Below are 7,014 nucleotides of genomic sequence, written 5' to 3' on the forward strand. Positions count from 1 at the left end.
CGATCTATAGTTTTTAATGCATTGAATGGTGGAAGTCTCTAGGGAGGAGTGAGAGTTCTTGAGAAGATGCAATCCGAAGGTAATCATGTGTTGTCTTTGTTGTTGTATCTAGAAATTGCACATATGGGCTAACCTTGATGTTTAAATATATAATACAAAATCTACAGCTTGGCATAGTCACATGGGTGATATTTTTGAGTTGAGTATATTAAAAAAATGCATTGCATGACTGATTGTGGAGTCATGGTAAAGTTTGAGCAAGAAAGATGATGTCTGAACATTATAATGGATAAGATGGAGTATTTTGACAACCTCTAAAGTGTTCTCTTAGTAGATTAACATAGCTTCTCCATGATCATATTCAATATACAATGGTTTTAAAGTAGTATTGGAAGGAGCATGGTAACCATTCGACAAGGACCTCTAGATTCTTAGAGGTAGACTCTGAGAAAATATGGAACAATCTGCACAACACATTTGTCTTACTTGGATCATTATGAATATATGCATGACGTTTTTGTATAGGGGATGGAGGATGAGGAGGGCTTGTAGTGTGCAGATGAAAAATCACAGGCAATCTAGGCAAAGATTTTGGAGTACAAGAATACTTCAAGAATGAAGTGGACTCCTCTTTCGATGGGGACCTATACATAAACCTTCTAGTATATACCAAATTGTGTGAAGAGCTTGTCATGGAGTCATAGGACCAATCATATTTTCATTTGCTTTTCAAAATTTTTGACTATTTTCTTTTATTGATATTTAATCATATATTTTTTAGCTAACATCCTTCTTTGTAAATATATATTATCATGCTTAACCCATTCTAGGGATGGTTTTGGGGGTGTTATGGAGATACAAATGTTGGGACTATTGAGATTCAAGCTCAATATTTACATTGACTTAGTTGTACAACTCTAGCTAGTTGTCATCGTCTTGTGTGCTATAATAATGAGACAATTAGACTTAAGTTTAAGGTGTCTGGTCAATTTAGTGACCTATTTTCATACAGTGTATGTGTGACTTAGACTTAGTATCTTTTGAGTATTACACATTGAATAAGAAGAGAGAGTACATTGCTCTTGCTTCATGGCTCTCATTCTTGTTTACTTCTTTCCCTCTCTTTGAACATGGTATTAGAGCTCGGCTATGTTGGAGTTGTGCAGATAGACTTGGGCTTTAGTCTTTGAACCTTAAATCAATGAGAAACCCTACAACTGCCTGCTTTTTTTGTAGAAGGCATATCTTGTTGTAGAAATGGATTTTGGAGAAATGGCCTATGACTCCTAACCATTTTGATGTGGTATACAACTTTGTAAAAGAAAATTTTTCCAAATTATGCACAAACTTTGAGATAGTCAACACAGACCTATGCAAACTGGTTGTTTACTATAATGGACAACATTCATGTCGGGATGATGCTTGGTTGTTTTGGGATACTATCTAACATACTTTGAGCATTGGGTCCTCAGTTTAAAGGTATTTTATTGCTGGTATAATAGGTTCATTGGCTATAGTTGTGATAGATTGAAGGTTATGCTTCATGTATATATGTTGAACATGCAATCAAGGATGCTTATGTGGATATATTCTAAATCTTAGATATTATGGAAAATGTTTGAGATGTTGTGAGGTGCTACTGAGCTAAGAATATCTCAACTATTATAGAATTTTCATTACTAGTTATTATAAACTACTTATCATTGATTGTGAATGGATGCATTGCATGTTGGCATGAGTTCTATGCATCTACTAGTGCTTCTATAGAAATGTTTTGATCCTAGCATGTTTTGGTCATGTCCTGAGATGTTTTTAAGCTTATTTGGCCTGAGTTTAGTTCAATTTAACTATCACTTTACTCTTGTAATATATTTTACAGTTGGCAACCATCTGCACAAGTCATCCATAGAGCAGTTTGATATTGATCGAGTACTTCTAGTGGATGTATTGAATCTTTGGGTGCCATGTACATATATAAAGATGTTTATGTGAGCTCCTAAGTTGTAGATCTAAACTACATTTGTTATCTTGGATCTTGGTTGCACTACCACTGATTGTGGTAAATACACTTGGTTTATATCTTGAGCAGTTGATCATATTTGTAGCTAGAGCTAGTAATCTATAATAGGGTTATGGAGACTATTTCAAGGCATTATTTTTGCCTAGCTAAAAAGACAATGCATTTTCTTGAGCTGGTAGCATTATGGCTAGTGCAATAGGAATTGATAATATCACTTAGATTATGGGGAGAAACTTGACAATAAGAACTTTACTCTATGGAAGTTTAAAATGAAAAACTTCTTGATTAGAAGAGGTTATTGAGATTTCTATATAGGAGACGAAGCTTAATCAAGACTCCTAGAAAGGAATTCCACTGCATATCAATTGAGAGTTCATAGGTAGTGGTCAAAAAGAGCTAGTAAAGTTCTTCATTGGTTCTCCTTATGCATCTCAGTGCAATGGCTATGTAGGTTACTAGTTGTTAGACTCCAAAGGATGTTTAGAAAATTCTCATTAAGAATTATGGCAATATTACTCACACAACAAAAGATTCAATTGAGACAACAATCCAATAATATGACAAGGAATGATAGGAGCATTTAGGCTTATACAATGGAGATTAAACCCATTGTAGATCAGCTTGCTACTATTGGTTTCAAAGTGACGATCACATGATTGCAATCACCTTGAATGGTTTGGGAAAGGAATATGAAGCCTTTGACACCTTGATCTCTATAAGGAAAAAACCCTCTGATTGTGATGAGTTACTTACTTGCTCCATGACAAAGTAAAGCTTGGCTTGAATACATGTTTGAGTACATCTCAGAGTAGAGATATTGTATTCTACTCGAGTCAACGAGCTAGAGGTGGTAGAGCTCATGGAGCTTTTGGAGTTCATATAGAAACTCAAAATACCTATGGATTTCAGTAATAGAATGCATGGCAAAGTCAAAATGCACAAGGCCAATGAGGATCTAGATCCTTTAGAGAGGCAGGGGGAGATCAGTTGAGGTAGAGGTGGTTCTTGGCAGTTTCGTGATTAGTCTAACAAAGAGAAAGATTGTTATTACTATGGGAAGTATGGATACAACTATTTCCACACAGTAGTAATTTCAACCATATTTGCTCGCATGCTACAAGTGCTATACTACCATATTCTACCTCTATATACTAGGTAATGCAATGCTAAGTTATTTCTTACTACTCAAGCTAACCTTGACTGAACCAAAGGAAAAAGAATATTCACTTGTAGATCTCTTGTCCATGACATTTTCATCATAATCTACATTAGTAGGACTATCATAAAAAGAAAGCTAACATAAAAGCAAAAGGCAGATTATATGGTAACTATGCATCCTCTAGTAATGATAGTGATGATTAGTTTGAAATACTATTTGTTATGACACATGTTTTAAAGGATATGCCTAGCAAGGAAAGGCTAATGAAAATTAGTGCATTGACCAAAGTGTATCCAATCATATGACTCTACACATGGAGTGGTTTGATGAAATGATTGTAGGCTCACATGGCTATGTATGCACTAGTGATGATACACAACATGATATCAATCATAAATGTATGGTACCATTAGTCATGCACGATGGTGGCAGAAAAGTCTATACGATGTGTTACATGTACTATCTATCACTAAGAATCTACTATCTATTGGACAAATGACAAAGCAAAATCTGCAAGTTGCATTCAATAGAAATTTTTATTTTATAGAAGAGTATGAAAATGATTGTGAATTGATTACTAAAGGCAAAAGAGATAGTAGGATGTTCACTTTGGATGCATCTATTCCTAAGTTAAAGGTAGCCATGTTTTCCCATGTTAATGGAGCAGTTAGAGATATGTGAATCTGGTATAAGCACATCGGTTATTTAAAGATACAAAGGATGAAAAATATGTAGGAGAAGGAGATCATACTTGGCTTGCTAATGTTCAAGTATATGGATTTAGAACATGTATGTTCCGCTTGTCAGTTTGGAAAGAAAGCAAGGTTTTTGTTTGTTAGACATGTTAGAAACAGTTTTAGACCTTTGCAGTTAATGCACTAAAATGTATGGGATCCATACCCATAATGCATCTTTTCGTGGTGCCAAACGTTGAATCTATTGATGATTTCAACAGGTATACATGGCTATTTATTCTGAAGCAGAAAGATGAGGTGCAAGATATTTTCAAGGATTTCAAAACACATGATAAAAATGAACTTGGATATTATATCTCATGCTTAAGATATAATGGTCGTGGTGAGTATATTTCTCAGGAGTATGGCATTAAAAGACAACTTACATATAGTTATACACCACAACAACATGGTGTGGTAGAGAGGAAAATTCGTGTGCTTATGGAAGTTATAAGGGCCATGCTCAATGAAAATAATTTTCCAAATGATCATTGGGTTGAAGCAATTGTAACTACAGTTTATATCTTGAACAGAACACCTACAACTGCTATTCATGATCTTACACCGTATGAAAAATTATATGGCTATAAATCAGATATCAGCCATCTTAAAGTATTTGGTTGCATTTCTTATGTACATGTATCTGATGAGAAGAGGAAGAAGTTATATCCAAAAGCTATTAAGAGTTATGTATATCCTAATTACCCGAATCATGTGTGTAGGCTGAAAAAGGCCTTGTATGGATTAAAGCAAGCATGGAGAGAATGGAATGCTCACACTAGTACGCATTTACAATAGCTTGGGTTGCAAATGAAGAACGCCATTGGATCAGAATGTCAAACTTGTAATGATGTTGGAAGTAAGATAGAGAATGTCACTATGTGTAGGCAGATGGTGGATAGCCTGATTGATCTTACTATCACCCATCCTCTTGGCCGTAGTCTTCAATGGGGATAATTAATTAATTTATATAGAAGCCACACAAACCTCACTTGGATGTAGTTAGGAGGATTATGCAATATGTGAAGGGTACTATTGATTATAGGCTATTTTATGAGTTTGGAAAGCCACTTGAGTTGAGAGGTTATATAGATGCTGATTGGGCTAGTTGGGCATATCACATACAATCAACTAGTGGTTATGCTTTCAATATTCGAAGTAGTATGGCTAGTTGGAGCAACAAAAGTAGCCTATAGTTGTTCTCTTTAGCACACAAGCAAAGTATAGATGTGCAACATCCTTAGTTGCATGTGAAACAATTTGGTTCTTAAAACTGTTACATGACTTGGGGTATATAAATGGATAGGAAGGTCACATTGCATTGTGACAACATGAATAGTGTGTTGTTGGCTAGCAACCCAACTTACCATGCTAGATAAAAGCACATAGAAGTTCATTATTACATCATTAGGAAAATTATACTTGCAGGAAAGATAGATCTACTTCATGTGAATATTGAAGACAAGGTAGCTAACATCTTTATCAAATCACTTGGTAGAGATAAGTTTTTTCACTTGAGAGAGCTACTTGGAGTACAATAGTTGACTTGAGCTTGAGGGGGATTGTTGAGATTCAAGCTTAGTATTTACATGGACTTAGTTTAACAACTGTAGCTACCTATCACCATCCAGTGTGCTGTAATAATGAGTTGGTGAGATTAGAGGTGTCTAGTTAGTTAGTGACCTATTTTCATACATTGTGTATGTTACTTAGACTTAGTATCTTTTGAGTATTACATAAATTGTGAATGAATAATATAACAAGAGATAGTACACTACTTACTTGAATATCCATAGCTATTTCTCCCTTCTTGCTTTTGATTGTGCTTCCACTTCCACTCCACCTTTCAGAGAGAGGTAGATAGGGAGGAAGAGAGTAGGATCTAGGGTGCTACTTTTATCAATCAAGGAACCTTCTTGTATTATCGTATAAAACATTCCATCAATGAGTACCTTACTAAATAAAGAGAAAAGTAGAAAGAGATAAAAAGTAAGGGGGGGTTATTTCTATCAACAAATATTACAAATTTGTTATGCATATTAACATAAAGAAGTTAGTTTAAATGGCAAAAAGAAGATAAAAATGAGAGGGATTTTTTTTCCTTGCATGGGTTAATCAATACCTTAAAGAATGTGGATCCTTATGACATATCTCTATGTAGAAGATGTCCAAGTAAGTATGCCATATAATTGTGAGAACCAACCCTAAAACTTGTACATTTAGGATCAATGACTAAGTGGGGGGTATCTACAGGCCACCCATGTCTTTGGGTTTTGGTCTCGTAGTATGCACCTAATCAACCTATGAAGGCCAAGAGTTTTTGTTTGTCAATTTTAATATGATGATATTCTTTGGTGAATGATATAGAAATGAGTTGCCAAAGACAAGACTCAATAATCCATTTTTTGTGAAGTCCTTCATGAGTAGGTGCACATTTTCATAGCCAATATTCACATGATTACTGGAGTAGAGTATTGGAAAAATAAGGGAAATAATCACTTTGTGGGACCATTTAGAAGGGTGATTGCTTGCTTGATGTAGATATTTGCTACAATGGAATGATACTTTTTTCATTTTGTCATGGGTTTTTATAATGGTAAGACTATTAGCATAAGATATCTCTATATTTAGGAAAGTAGTGGTTAGAGATATGAAGTTGCCTATTTCCTAGAAGAGAAAGGAAATATCCAAGTAGTCATTGATGCCTTCATAGATGGTGAAGATAGAATTTATGTTGTCACCAATAAAAATGCTAGGATTAGGTATGTTAATCAGAAGTAGATCATCATAGTACCCAAAGGAATGTGTAAAAGATTTTTAGAATATCATATCTATTGAGTGATGCTAAGTTCTTACATAAATTGTGCTCAAAGAATACTAGAAAAGGGTTACACCATAAAGGTGAGTATAGGGATGCCTTTACCTTGCCTTTTAATAGTGTTGTTGAGAGTGATGAAGGTATTGTTAATGTTCCCAAGTGTTGAGGTGTAAGAAATCATCGAGAAAGAGAGAGAAAGATCCTTGATTTACCTTTTGTTCATCCAAATACTATTATCCTTGGATAGGGAGAAAAAAAAAATCTTCATATGATGAAAATCCCA

The sequence above is a fragment of the Lygodium microphyllum genome, chromosome 5, assembly GCF_053477565.2.
Source record: "Lygodium microphyllum isolate KBCC chromosome 5, Lygodium_microphyllum_v1.1.10, whole genome shotgun sequence".
In the NCBI taxonomy this organism is placed as follows: domain Eukaryota; kingdom Viridiplantae; phylum Streptophyta; class Polypodiopsida; order Schizaeales; family Lygodiaceae; genus Lygodium; species Lygodium microphyllum.